The following is a 14,757-nucleotide window of genomic DNA, read 5'->3' on the forward strand; positions in this document are numbered from 1 at the left end:
TTTTTCAAAACACTGTTCATGTGGTCAAGTATGGATACCTTGGTCCCTAGTATCGATACTTTTACCCAGATGTCTAAAATCATAAGTTTTAAAGTACTTTTATGCTCAAACTAAAGCTTTTTCAAAAAATGACTTAAGTACACATAAAACCTTTATAAAACTCATTCAAAACATGCTTAAATAACCATATTTCAACCATGTTCAATCAACTTATAGCTAACCTCAATTAACCAACTAACCATTTCAATAACATCTTATAATCACATATCATTTTCAAATTCAATCTATGGCAATGTACCATTACTCAAGTCAATTCATACTAATATTTCAGTCATGTACAAAATGACTAAATTTATGCTATACAAACTATTAGATCTAACATTTAGTACACCACCATCCATATTAAACCATATGAACTTCATTCCCATATAATATCAATTCATCTTTATACCAAATATAAACCAAACGTCAATTTAATTTCAATCACTACTTCGTTTCATAATCCGAATTTTAACTCACATTCATCGATTTGTCACATTTTTATATTGGCCCTCTTGGCTTGTATAACTGATTCACAAGATGTATTTGTATCATTCGATCATTATATCAGCTCAATCTAAATATCATTTATTACATTACATTATACATGTCCATATTAACTTAAGTCAAACTCAGATGGATACATGGATCCAACAAATCACACCAATTTGGCACCCTGTGCCTATCGAATAAATCTGAAATAGTAAGTTGAGCCCAACGGAAGTCAGTAAAATCGACATATAGATTTGCCCAGCACTGGTCGGTATACATGAAAAAAGGGTGTGTCTAACACTTCCCAACACGTAGTCGTATAACCCTGAACCCTTTCTATCCTATAGCATGCCAACTATATCTGACTCTACCCGAACAGTTAATAGGGTAACTGTTTCTTAATTTCATTACACAATTGCATCAACCAATCATCAATTCTCAATATGATAGCATATCACATAACAATATTGATTCAATTTCAAACTTATAACATTATATTATATTTTTACATATATTCAATTCGGTCTTTATCACTATCAACCGGTCTAAATTGAATCAATTAGCTCATTTCGTTAAATCATTACTTTATCACATAACATATCCTATTTTAGTCCAATTTAAGGTCAATTCCTTAATTATTTCAATTTGTAATTCATCGTATTCAATCTAATATTTTATATCACCTTTTGTACTTGAATTGTAAACAATCAAAATTTCAATTAAACATAATTACAATTATAATTCTAAATGAATAACAATTTAAAACTAACATATCATATGAACTTACCGGTCAAAATAGCAAACGATCAATTCTCTAAGGACTAATCAACAAATTTCCTTTTACCCTAATTAATTCTAATTTGGTCAAATTCTCAATCTATACAATTATTCAATTCAAACCCTCTTATATCACCCTATTATAAACATATATCAACTCAATTTTATTATTTGAATGTCCCTAAAGTTTTTCTTGAAGAATTGCTCCTCAGTTTCTTTTAGAAGTTGTTTTAACAATCCTTCTGGTTATGGGAATCATCTTCAAGCTTTTTCTTGCCAAGATCTTTTTCTTGTAGGGGGAATTAGAGCCACTGAAAGGATTTGTGGGTTCTTAATTTTTCTAAGCCTTCTTAGGACATCATCTTCTCTTTTCTATCATTAATTTATCGTTTTTTGCTTATTTAAGTTAGTTCTTGCTGTTTTGACTTGCTGATTTTATTTATTTTCATTCTAGGTTAAAGTTGCTTCAAAAAAGACATTCCCCTATCTTGTTCCATCAAGAAACACATCAAAATTAGGATTTTTAATCTTTTCTTGTTGTTTCAAACATTCTTGCACAAAACACTTTGCTTTTGTCTTTAAAATCACTTCTAACAAATATGTTTGTGTTTTATTTTTCCAAGTCTAGTTGGGGAATTTTCTTAAGGTCCAAGGACGGTTTCTTTCCATCCAAAAAACCCTAATTCGTTCTCTTTTGGACTTTTTACCAGCCGGTTCATCTTTCTTTTGTTTTAATTCCATTTAACTCTTCTTTATGATAACTAATTTGTTTTCATTGTTTCTCATTTTAGTTACATTCTTCTAGAGATCTAGGATAAATTCATAACTTAGACAAGCTACAATTATGTTTTCCACGCGTACCGTATCAATGATAAGGAATGATGCATGGGCTGCCTGTCAACACTTTATTGTAATCTTTCTGCTAGCAAACTTCACCAAAAAATAGTTGCTATCGAGATCAACCAATTCATGGTCACCTGAAAGGTTCCAAAGATTTTTAATTATGCTATCTAGAGCCTTGTATCTGATTGTGTTTTCTAAAGAGGCAAACAATCAATGTTTTCTTCATGTTTTGATCAATCAACTCATGAACACATTCAGAGAAAGAAATTGTATTGCCCTAATTTATTAAACTCTATTTTTATGAACTTTGTCATAAATTAGTATATGTTTCAGTGGATAAGTGATTTGTGTGTGTGTTTGAAGTCTTAGGTTCAAGTCTCACTTTTAAAAATTCTGCTATTTTTGTTCCTAGCCTTATCCCTAATGGTTAGGCTCATGTTATATTTTCAGTCAACTCACATTAGAATGAGCCTACTGGTTCAAGTGGTAAGATGTTAACTTGCTTTAGGGTCTTGTGTTTAAACCCCCGTATGAGCGAAAATTGTTAATTTTTGCTTCTATGAGTGTGTGTCGGTTGTGTAGTAGAAGTTGGATGGAATTGATACTCTGTAGTATTTGGATGAGAGTTAGTAGGTTAGTTTTAGGGGGATTTGTTAGTTAGTGGGATAGTGGGGAGTTGGGATATTTCTTTGTTTTAATTTTAATTTTTTTAATTTTATTCCTTTCCCAAAAATTTCTTTTTGACTTTTTTTTGCCTCTTCATTTTCCTTTTCTCTGCAAATTTCTGTTGCTTTTTCTTTCTACATTGTTCATAAATCGATCGTTCTAATCGTTGGAATTTGGATTTTCCGGTTGTTCTTCGTTAGTCTTGTCAAGTGGGGGATTTGTTTTCCTTTAGTTTTTAGTTTTTATAAGTTCGTTTGGTTTGGAATTTTCCTTTTGAAATGGCGTAATGGTGTTGTGGTTAGGGAATTTAACGTTTGTGAATGCATTGCGTAGGAGAAGGTTGTAAAGCAGTGGATTTCGCTCCAATGGCCTAATTTGTGTGTGGTTGTGTTCATTGGAGGTAAGTTTGCGTGCGCTATTTAGGTTATTTTTGTGAAATTTGTAAATCGATTACTAAATATTTGTTGGGATACTATTTTTAGGTCTCGGGGTTACTTTTGCATCAGAACCAAACCAGGAGTGTAACAAAAATGAGAGCAAATGGTGATCGGCGAAAGCCAAAAATTGAACCTGTCAACGTCACACAACCGTGTGCCTGGCTGTGTGGTAGGCCGTGTGCGAGACACGGCCATATGAAATGAGTGTGTGAGGCCATGTGTGACACACGGCCTAGGCCATTTTGAGCCGTGTGGGCCACATGGGCGTATGGGACGTGTGCCAAGTCTTGTAGGCCACACAGGCAAACCAGACGGGCATGTGAACCCAAACTTCAACATTTTTCCCTAGGGTTGTACTTGTCATCTATATCGACTTTGAGCCTTCCGTAGGGTCAGTATGTGTGATATAAGCCTTAAAGCATGAAACTTGCTAATCTATTAGATTGAAATTGACGTAAATAACATTTATATGAGTATTATGGAATACAGAATGTATGATATGTTCTATTATGTATAAGCATGTGTAATATCTGTTATACGAGCAAGCATGATATGTTAACTCTGGTATCTGTTAATCTTTCTTATCTGATATTCTTTCTGTATCTGGCTATGGGGCAGGATTTGTTTTATGAGTTGGAAGTGTTCTGTGTGAGGCGATATCTCGCCTATATACTGGCAGCACTGCTGCGATTATTCTGAAAAGTGTCGTATAGACACTATGTGGTGTGTAGGGTTGGGTTGGTGTTTTATACCCCACGTGGTGTGATGGGATGGTTAGAGTTGGTGTGTAGAGGATAGGAGTAGGATTCTGCATATTTGTATCTATATAATTATGATTCTGTAAAAGGTTTACATCTGTATCTATTCTGCATGAGACTGGATCTGAATTTCTGTTTGTATACGCGTTACACACTGAGTTTCAAAACTCACTCTCTATTTGTTTGTTTTGTTCAAGTAACCCACAGATTTAGACGGGTCGGTGCGACGAAAGCTCAATGGTGACCACATTTCCGTAAAATTTCTTTCTTTTAAAATTAGTTTTAACTTTTCTGGTTTTGAAAGAGTTATGTTATTTTGGGACTCTCCGAACTTTCTAGGACTGTTTTTGGTTTTGGATTTTATTTTAGTTTTCTAAGCGTAACAACTGATAAAACGGGTTTTCTTTTCTGAAAACGAAAACTTTTCTTAAATAATGGTTTTCTAGAAACAGTTTGATTTACCAAAATATAACGTTTTAAAGAAACTCCGCTGCAAAACATTCAATTTAATAGAAAGATGTAAATGAACAATGATTTTAAATCAAATAAGTATATCAATAAGTTTTCCAAACTAATCAGACTTACTAAGTAACTACAGTTACGTTGATTTGCAAATAACAAGGAAGTTAGTTTTATAATGTTCTTTGTAACACTTTCGGATTCTGCCATAACGTCTAGGTCGGGTTTGGGGTGTTATAGAAATATCAATGTACTTTCCTTCCAAACAAATTTCAACATCATCCTCATGGATAGAGATCTCACCATCATCTAGAAAATTATCATCTTTGTTATCAGACTCACGTTCCGAATCACCTCTATTCATCATCATCTCCTTATAGGACACTCTTTTCGAAAAATATTCATCAAGCACCATTTTATTGTCATCATTTTCTCCATGATCTTGATTCCTAACCTTGTTCGCTGTTCTTTCCAAATCCAAAGACAGAGGGGATCTCGGACGCTCAAAGCTCAACTAACAGTTTTTAAAACTAAGTTTGGCCTTTTGTGTTTTGTTAGTTAAAAGGGTAAGAAATCTCACTCCTAGAAACAAAAAGGTAAAACGATTATGAATCTATATAAAGACTATATCCCACATTACTTAGAAAAACAAGAACAATGAGACCTTAAATATATATAAAGACTCATGCTATAAGTTTTGTTTACACCAACCAAATAATAAGTTTTTATTTGATTTTTTTTATTTCGGAGTGCTGGGAGGTATGATTAAATATTAATTTTGAGCTGCGTGTACTTGGCTGTTCTACATGAACAACCCCTACTTTTATTGCAAAAATAAAGAAAAATCGTGGTTCTTAGAAGCTAGAAACTAGCGCAATTGTCAATGGTTATTCATCATTTTTAGAAGCTAGATTCTAGCAGTGTTGATCCAAACATTTATAATTTTATTTTCATGACTATTAAAAAACATTCAATGTCATTAACTATTATCATTATGAATAGTTAAGAGGTGCACACTATACATCAAATTGAACTACTAGTTAACCAACTGGGAAGAATCTATCCAATTATAATCTAAATTGATAGTTCATCTACCAAAACATATTTATTCCCCTAAATTGTAGATATAGAGAAGGTTGATTGAATAAAAACGTTCAAATATTTCGCTTCAAAGTCTTCAGATCTTGTTTCCAATAATCTCCTTTCATTGTATGTAAATTTTATAACATAATTTAACCTTATCACCTCAAATTTTGTGATAAAAATATTAATTTTAAAACGATGAAAACATTTTGATTCAATATCAAAATTTTAATTTTGTAATTTATTTTTGGTACCATTATAACATACTATTATTATGATTATGTTCGTGATATTATTTTACGTGTGCTTATTATATATACTTACAATTATTTTTATCTAATATAAAAATAATTAAATATATAATTTAATCAAAATTAAAATTTATACATATAATTAATTTTAATTTTATAAATCAAAGTTAATATGTAAATCTATTTTTTTATAAGAAAGAATAATTTAGGCTAAGGACTATCTAACTTAATTAACAATAGCTACCACACACAGTGCATGATGCATGTCCGCTTCTAAAATCTGTCACACATAAAAAGGTGGATTATCAAAAATAATCAATTGATCCAAATTACTTCTAGCCTCCTTCGTCATGCAGTCAACAACATGTATGAATCATCCTAATTTTAGCAATATTGTTAGTTCTAGCTAACCCATTTTGCAGGATATCGACTAAAAGAGCATTTACTCTCCACTTCTACCTAACAAAAACCACGTGTCTAAACTATCTTTAGACCTTCAAACATTGCTCTAACTTCAACCTAAAATTTGTTATACCATTCCAAATCTCACAACCTGAAATATTTATTTATGTACAAGATAAGCATAATTGTGAGTTATCTTATATACAAATGGCATTTTGTGAAATGTGAGATGTTTGTAGGAGAGATGTGACTTTTCCTTTTTTAAATGTGGGTAGAAACAAAGGACCATAATTCATGTGTCTTCAATGAATTTGTGCTGACAAATTGGGTAATTAGCCCTTAAACCATGACTTTTTGTTATAAGTTTAACCTAATCTAGAAAATTCCTGTTTCAAAATCAATGAACCAAACCCATGATCTGATTCATCAAATAAAAGTCGACTGTTTCGCATTTTTGTTTATTAAATGTCAAAGAGAAAATTAAAATTTGTTTAGTCTTTACAAGGTAACTTATTTATTATATATATTATAATGGTTAGACATTAAATAATAAATAGTTAGTATAAATTTAATCTTAAAGTTAGAAACATAAGAGTAAAAAATCTTGTAAAAATGAGACCTCTTCAAAATAAGCAAAAGTTTTACTTTTCTTTTCCCAAAACAAGTCATGTGAGTAACTAAAATTATCGATTGAAATTAATTTATTACTAACCATATTCTAAAACATAGTGATAAATAATATTTCTACCAAATGTAGCGTAAATGTTTAAAAAAATGAGACATGTTAAAGAATTAAAGCCTACTTGTAGAATTAAGAATTTTCACTGGCAATATTTCAAATATTCATCAATGTAATTAAAGATTATTATTTTATCTACTAAAATAATTAAAAAAACTTTATAAGAAACTTTAGGATGATACCATGTGTCTTTAAATGTAGTAAAATAATAATAAAACAATAAAATAGATACTTAATTGCATTCTAAACTCGCTTATAGCATTTTTGTTGGGGATAAACCGGTTAAGCAATTAACAAGTAAAATAATAAAGAAATTGAAAAGATCAAGCACAAATATTTTACATGGAAAAACCCTTTTGAAGATGATAAAAAAACCACAACCAAAGATAATTTCAGTAAAATGTAAAAAATGAAGAGTACAAAAGATGGAGATAAAACTAAACCTTGAAACCTGAAATAAGATCCCTCAAAATGTCAACACAAAATTCTCTGAAAGCTTGTAAAAGTTAATACCTAAATATGTAGTGGGTTATTTTTCTAGGGTGAAAAAAGTATTTATAGGTTAAATTTGTAGGTCAAATGATACTAAAATAACCTACACTAATCAGAGTTTAAGTGGGAAACTAAAAACAAAGTTTAACTGAGAGAAGAAAAGCCGAAAAATACGAGGCATAATGTAACACCCCAGACCCAGCCTAGGCGTTATGGTCGAATCTGGGTATGTTATGAAGAATGGTTTCGAATCCAATCTTATCATGTTTAAAACCCTTATATAATTTATTACTAAAAGAGTCCACATTTTAGGAAAACATATTATTATACTCTTTAATGGAACCATCAATTGTTTGTCCTTTTAAGTAAAACGAAAATTTACAGCGGAAGTTTAAAAGTCGTTATATTTTAAAAATCGAGTTTGTGATATTAAAAGCGCTTGTTTGCGTAAAATCGTTGTTTTTGTAAATTGCTTTGTCAAACGTCGCGGGACAAAAATCAAAACACATCCAAACCCAAAAATCAACAACAAAATCAAAAGAAAACCAAAAGTCCAGAGAGTCTCATATTTACACAACTCTCAAGAAAAACCAGAAAATTTAATAAACTATTAAGTAAAAATAGTTCACGGACTAGTGGTCACCACTGAGCCTCCGTCGCACCAACCCGCCTATGCTTGAAGATTACCTGAACAGAATAGAAAAACAGATATGAGTTTTCAAAAACTCAGTGTGTAACTCAACAGAAACATACATACATATATACTCAGATTTCTCACATAACAGAACAGATATGGACGTAGGTCCTTAACAGAATCAGATTATCTCAAAATCATGCAAATATGCAAAGTCCTACCCCCATCCTCTACACACCAACTCTGACTATCCCAACACACCATGTGGAGTATAAAACACCCACCCAGCCCTACACACCACATAGTGTCCGTACAACACTTATCAGAATAACTTGCAACCATGCTGCCAGTACATTGGCGAAATGTCGCCTTACAGAATACTTCCTCCACATACATATCCCACCCCATACACAGATGCAGATAACAGAATAATAGATATGTCAAAACTAACATGTCTTTCATGCTCATATACAGATATTACACATGTTTATACATAAGATCATGCATATTATATTCCATCATACTCAAACCAATTTAATAGAGTAGCAGATTTCATGCTTTAGGGTTTGTTTCTCCCTTACCGACCCTACGGAAAGCCTACAGTCGATCGGAATGACGTGTGCAACTCTAGGGGAAAATTCTAAATTTTGGGCCTACACGCCCAAATTAGCCCTGCTTGTGTGGCCCACACGGCCTGACCCACGACCAACACGCTCGTGTGGCATGCTTGTATGGGCCCACATGCTCATGTGCCCACACACCCAAATAAGCCCAAGTCGTGCGATCCATACAGCCACATACACCTGCCACACAGTCGTATGTTGCACACGACCTACCACACGGCTGGGCACACGCCCGTGTGGCATCGACAGGCTAGTTTTTCAGCTTTCGCCGATCGACATTTTTTCACATTTTTGTTACACACTTGGTTCGTTTTTTATGTGAAAGCAATCTCGAGACCTCTGAAACCTGAAAATAGTATACCAAACATCGTTTTAGCAATTAATTTACAAATTTGTTGACACTAAACCAAACAACGCACATAACTACCACCTACAAAAACCACCACTAACACAGTTTAGGCCGTTACAGTGAAACCCACTACTTCACAGCCTTCTCCTACACAACATGTTCGCAGAAAATCAAATTCCCTTACCACACACCATTACGCTATTATGAAAAGAATAATTCCAAATGGCCTTACAGAAATTGAAAGCTACAGACAAGTGAAACCCCACTTGCCAAACCGCACGAAGAATACCAAAAATCTAAAACGAAATGATAATAAGAAAATAGTGTGAAAAAATTGAAGAGAAAACAAAATAAAATTTAAAAATAAAAAATTCACTAAATTCCCCAACTCCCCACTAACCAAAATAATCCTACAAAATCTGACACCTCAATCTACATCCAACTACCTTAGAATTTTAACTTCACCAAACCGCTATCAGACAACCAAAACAAAAAATTATCTTCCATGCTCACATAGGGATTCGAACATGAAACCTCAAGGCAAGCCAACACCTTACCATCTAAACCAGCAGGTTCATTCTAATATAGTTTGACTAGAAATAAAATATAAGCCAACCCGCCAAGAAAAATACTAGGGTAAAAAATAACATATTTTCCAAAAGTGAGACTTGAACCCAAGACCTCAAACACACACCCACATCACTTAACCACTGGAGCAGATACTTAATTGTGACAGATTTCGCAAAAACAAAGTTAAATAAATCAGGGCGGTATACATAACTCCACAAATCCCCATCTTGACTTGTATTTTCACAATGCCTTCGTTGCTAAAGCCCACCACGATTTTATCTCAAACTATGCAGGATATTAACTAAGTCAAAGTTGTGTTTAGAAGCTGGAAGTCTTCTAGTCTTTGAATTGTGCACTGTCAAATAAAAACTGACCCGGGTCTGATTTTCATGAACGTAATGTCCTATCTTTTCAAAACCATCATCCAAAAGAGAACCTCTCTTATACGAAACAGTCATACATTTTTCCCTTCTATGACCAAGTTGTCTCTACTTCAAACGAGTCGACTTCGACTGCTTAACAAACGAGGGACATCTTGTTTCACCGGTCACCGTTGATCCTTCCAGAATATAAAGATTGTCAATATTTTTACCTTTAATCAAAACGAGAGCTCCACGAGATACATTAATATTTTTTGACTATTTGTTAATTCCACAACCCTTCAAGTTCAAAATTCCCAAAGAGATGTGATTTTTCTTTAAGTGAGGTACATGCCTGACATCTGGCAGTGTCCTAATTGTTTCATCATGTATCCTGATTTGAACAGTCCCAATACTGATTACCTTATTGGGTGAACCATTCCCCATGTGCACAACTCCACTTTCGACTGAACTGTATGTGGAAAATCAATCATTGTTGGGACAAATGTAAAAAGAACACCCCGAATCCAGGATCCATTTGGATGTAAGCTTGGAGTTTTCACTTGTTGACACCAAAAATAAATCATCACCCTTGTCATTGGTCAAATTAGCACCAGCTAAATTTTCTTCATTGCTCTTAGTAGCCCTTTTATTTCATAGTTTGTAACAATCTTCCTTGATGTGACCTGACTTATTACAATAGTGACATATCTTGTCTCGCTTCCTTGATGCTACCGAAACTGAGGCTTGCCTATCTAACTTGTTACTTGAACCAAACTCATTGTCGAGTTTGTGTTTGCTCAACAATTGACCTTTCACATCCTTGAATGAGATATTATCTGTTCCATAAATCAGGGTCCTCTGAAATACTTGCATGAATGGGATAAAGAGCACAATAATAGCATAGTATGATCTTCATCATTAATCCGAACCTAAACATTATTTAAATCATTCAAAAGAGTAATAAATTGACTGATGTGATCTCTAAGGTTCTCACCTTCGTTCATGCGGAACATGTATAACCAATATTTTAGCACTAATCGATTAGCCAGAGACTTTGTTGTGTAAAGTGTTTCTAACCTTTCCCATAAGGTGAATGTCGTTTTCTCCATCAAAACCTCCTGCAACACATTATTTGTTAGACATAATTGAATCGTGGATAGAGCCTTTTTATCTAACCTATCCCATTTTGATTTATCTGTGTTTGCAGGTTTCTTCTCTATAAGGACCTTCTTACGACCGCCCTGAATCAAAATTGTTGTCATCCAAACTTACCACAGATTGAAATTTTTGATGCTATTGAACTTATCAATATCAAACCTTGTTGCAACCATAATTGAACAGGTTGATTGCGGAAATCAAACTAGCTCTGATACTAGTTTATTGGGGATAAATCCGGTTAAGCAACGAACAAGTAAAATAACAAAAAAAATAAAAAGATCGAACACAAATATTTTACGTGAAAAAAATCCTCCCAAGAGGATAAAAGCCCACGAGGAAAGATAATTTCATTAAAACAGCAAAAATAAATAGTAAAAAGTATGGAGATAAAACTAAACCCCGAAACCCAAAATAATAACCTCAAAATGTAAACACAAAATTCTCTAAAAGCTTGTAAAAATGAATACCTAAATGTGTAGTGGGTTATTTTTCTAGGGTGGAAAATGGCATATTTATAAGCTAAACTTGTAGGTCAAATAATACTAAAACAACCTACACTAATCATAATTTAAGTGGAAAACTAAAATAGAGTTCAATTGGGAGAAAAATGTCGAAAAAGTGAGGCATAGCTCCACAGTTTTGTTACTCAATTGACAGTGTACAAAATATAAATGTCATTTGTGAGTAGCCGATGTTGGAAAATTTGAGATATTTCAAAAGAATCAAACCTCACATTCCTAAACAAAGACCTTCGGACACTTGGTTATAAGCCATTATACTTCATTGGGCTAGTAAGAACTAAGTTGAGAGGGTGAAATTGTGCATTGGACCCAAAATGCTAGTGTAATGTACATCTGAGTTCTTTTTTTTTTTAGAATTATTTTTTACTAGAATTTTTAGAGTCCAAGAAAAGTAAACTTCTTAACTTGTAACACCTATATTTAACCAAGCTAAAATAGTCTCAACTGATTGAATCTATTTTTAGTTTAGTCCAGATTTATTGAACCATTCTCAAACTATTTTTAGCTAATTAAATCACTTACTTTTGTTATTTTTAGCTAGTGAAACTCCTATATATACCATGGCTCATTCTCACTTTCACAGACCTCAAGAAAATCTATCATTCTCACATTGTTCCTTCTCTCCTTCTTTTGAATTTGGTAAGTATTTTTTTGTTACAATTTGTTGTTAGATTCTTATTTCCCATTTTATAACAAAAGAGCTTGTTACATCTTAAGGGATACGCTATATGGCACGATAGCTTTAAGGTCAGCGTCCAACACACCTCAACATATTCAACTTGTATTCTTGGTTTATTAAATTGATGAATATTTACAACAATCTTATGAATATTCCGTATTTGGATGCTCATGTTCGTTGTTGTCATTATTGTCATGTAATGTTTCCATGAAGCTACCATGTACTTGCTTTTACTTTTGTCCTACTGGACATATCCCAATGATATTCATATTCCTATTGCTTGATATTTTCACGCATCAACAACATGTAGAAAAAAAGGTAGAATCTAAATACTTCTGAAAGACTAGAATTGATTTAATTTTCAAAAAACAAAATTGCATGAATTCATTTATTATTAATATTGAAACATTAGTAGGCTTTAAATTGGAGTTTGATAAATGAAATTATTAATATAGTATTAATTTGAATCTACCCTAAACTTGGTTAATATTAATTTTATTGTAACACCCCTAACCCGAATCTGTCGCTGAAATAGAGTTACGAAGTATTACCAAAGTTTACAAAACAGATAATAGACATTTCACAACATACAATATTCATATAAGAATTCAATTATAAAGTCCCTTATAAGAGCCCTCGAGGCCCAAAATACGCATTAGAATCGAGTTGGGACTAAATCGGGAACTCAGAGAATTTTTCGCAAAATCTCAAAAAAATTTGAGGTACAGGGGACACACGCCCGTGTGGCCAGGCCGTGTGCCTCACACAGTCGAGAGACACTCCTGTGTCTCAGACCATATGGGAATTCAAAGTAAGGACACACAGTCGTGTCCCAGCTCATGTCCAAATTAGAGTGGCTACTGACTTAGGTCACACGGCCAAGCCACACGCCCATGTGCTAGGTCGTGTGAACATTTTAATTTATATTAATTAGGTGCAGAGGCCACACGGCCAAGTCATACGCCCGTGTGCCAAGCCATGTGCCATACACAGTTAAGACACACACCAGTGTCTTTGCCCGTATGAAAATACCTGAGCATTCTGTTTTGCAATTTTAAAGATGCAGGGAACACACAGTCAAAACACACGCCCGTGTCTCTACCCGTGTGCACAAAATAAGGTCATTTCCAAGCCTTATTTCTTACCTAAACTTGTCTTCCACCTACATCAACATTTTAACACATTTACCAACCAATTCAAGACATTTAAATCAAGCCAAAACCAAGTCTTAAACTTGAGATTTTACACATACAACCAATGTGCTCTTAGGCACCCCAATAGACAATTTATTATTATGTCATTCCAAAACTTATACTTACCTAGATACCAAATGCATATATGCATAATCAAATTCATACTTCAAACATGATAATACCATATATATCAAAACATGACCATTACAAGTCATTTCAATGGCTAATTACAACCAAAACATGTGTATGCCAACATTGGCCAAGTTATCCTATACATGCCATTATAACCAAAGTTAATTTATTAAACATACCGAGATGAGCCAATGGATAGTGTGATGATATCTCCGCCAAGCTTCCAACCCATCTAGCCTCCGAATTACTATAGAATAGAGGAAAACAAAACAGAGTAAGCATATTATGCTTAGTAAGTTCGTGTAACAGGAATTTAACTTACCAATTAAATTCACATTTAAGGAAAGAAAATAAACATGCATCCAAAGTAGTTTGGTCAATTGCCTAAACACATATCCTCATCAAGCATGTTAGTCAAGTAATTCACATGAATATCAAGAAACATGTATGACCTCATCAATATTCAATTTTCACATACATGTATTTATCATTTCAAGTATCTATGAACATGTACATATCATATCTTTGTATTTCAAGTATTTCTCATATCAGGATTTTTCCCGTTGAATCATTAAATATCGATGGATACATGGGTAGTACACTCGAAGTGTACAAATCTGTAGTTCGTCAATTCATTTGCGGGAATACTCATACGAGTACATAAACGAAAAACTCTCCCTGAAGCCATATAATGGGAAGCTCATGTAAGCCACGTAATAGGAAGCTTATCGGGCTGTATAATGGGAAGTTCATAAGAGCCATAATCAGGAAGCCCATGCGAGCCAATAACGGGTAGCTCCGAAGAGCCATTAACTGGAAGCTCTGGATAGCTTTATATCGGGAAGTTCAAGTGAGTCATATCGGAAAGCTCTAGAGAGCCATTAATCAGAAAACTCACAAAAAGCCTTTAATCAGGAAGCTCATGAACAGCCATATATCGGGACGCTCATAAGAGTTACGGTGTGTCTGCAACACATGCAGGATCACGACCGATCGGGATGTTCCGAAGAGCTATTAACGGGAAGCTCTCAAGAACCATATAACAGGAAGCTTGAGAGAGCTTATAACGGGATGCTCTTTCGAGCTATGGTGTGTCTA

This window comes from Gossypium raimondii, chromosome 7 (assembly GCF_025698545.1).
Source record: "Gossypium raimondii isolate GPD5lz chromosome 7, ASM2569854v1, whole genome shotgun sequence".
Classification (NCBI taxonomy): Eukaryota; Viridiplantae; Streptophyta; class Magnoliopsida; order Malvales; family Malvaceae; genus Gossypium; species Gossypium raimondii.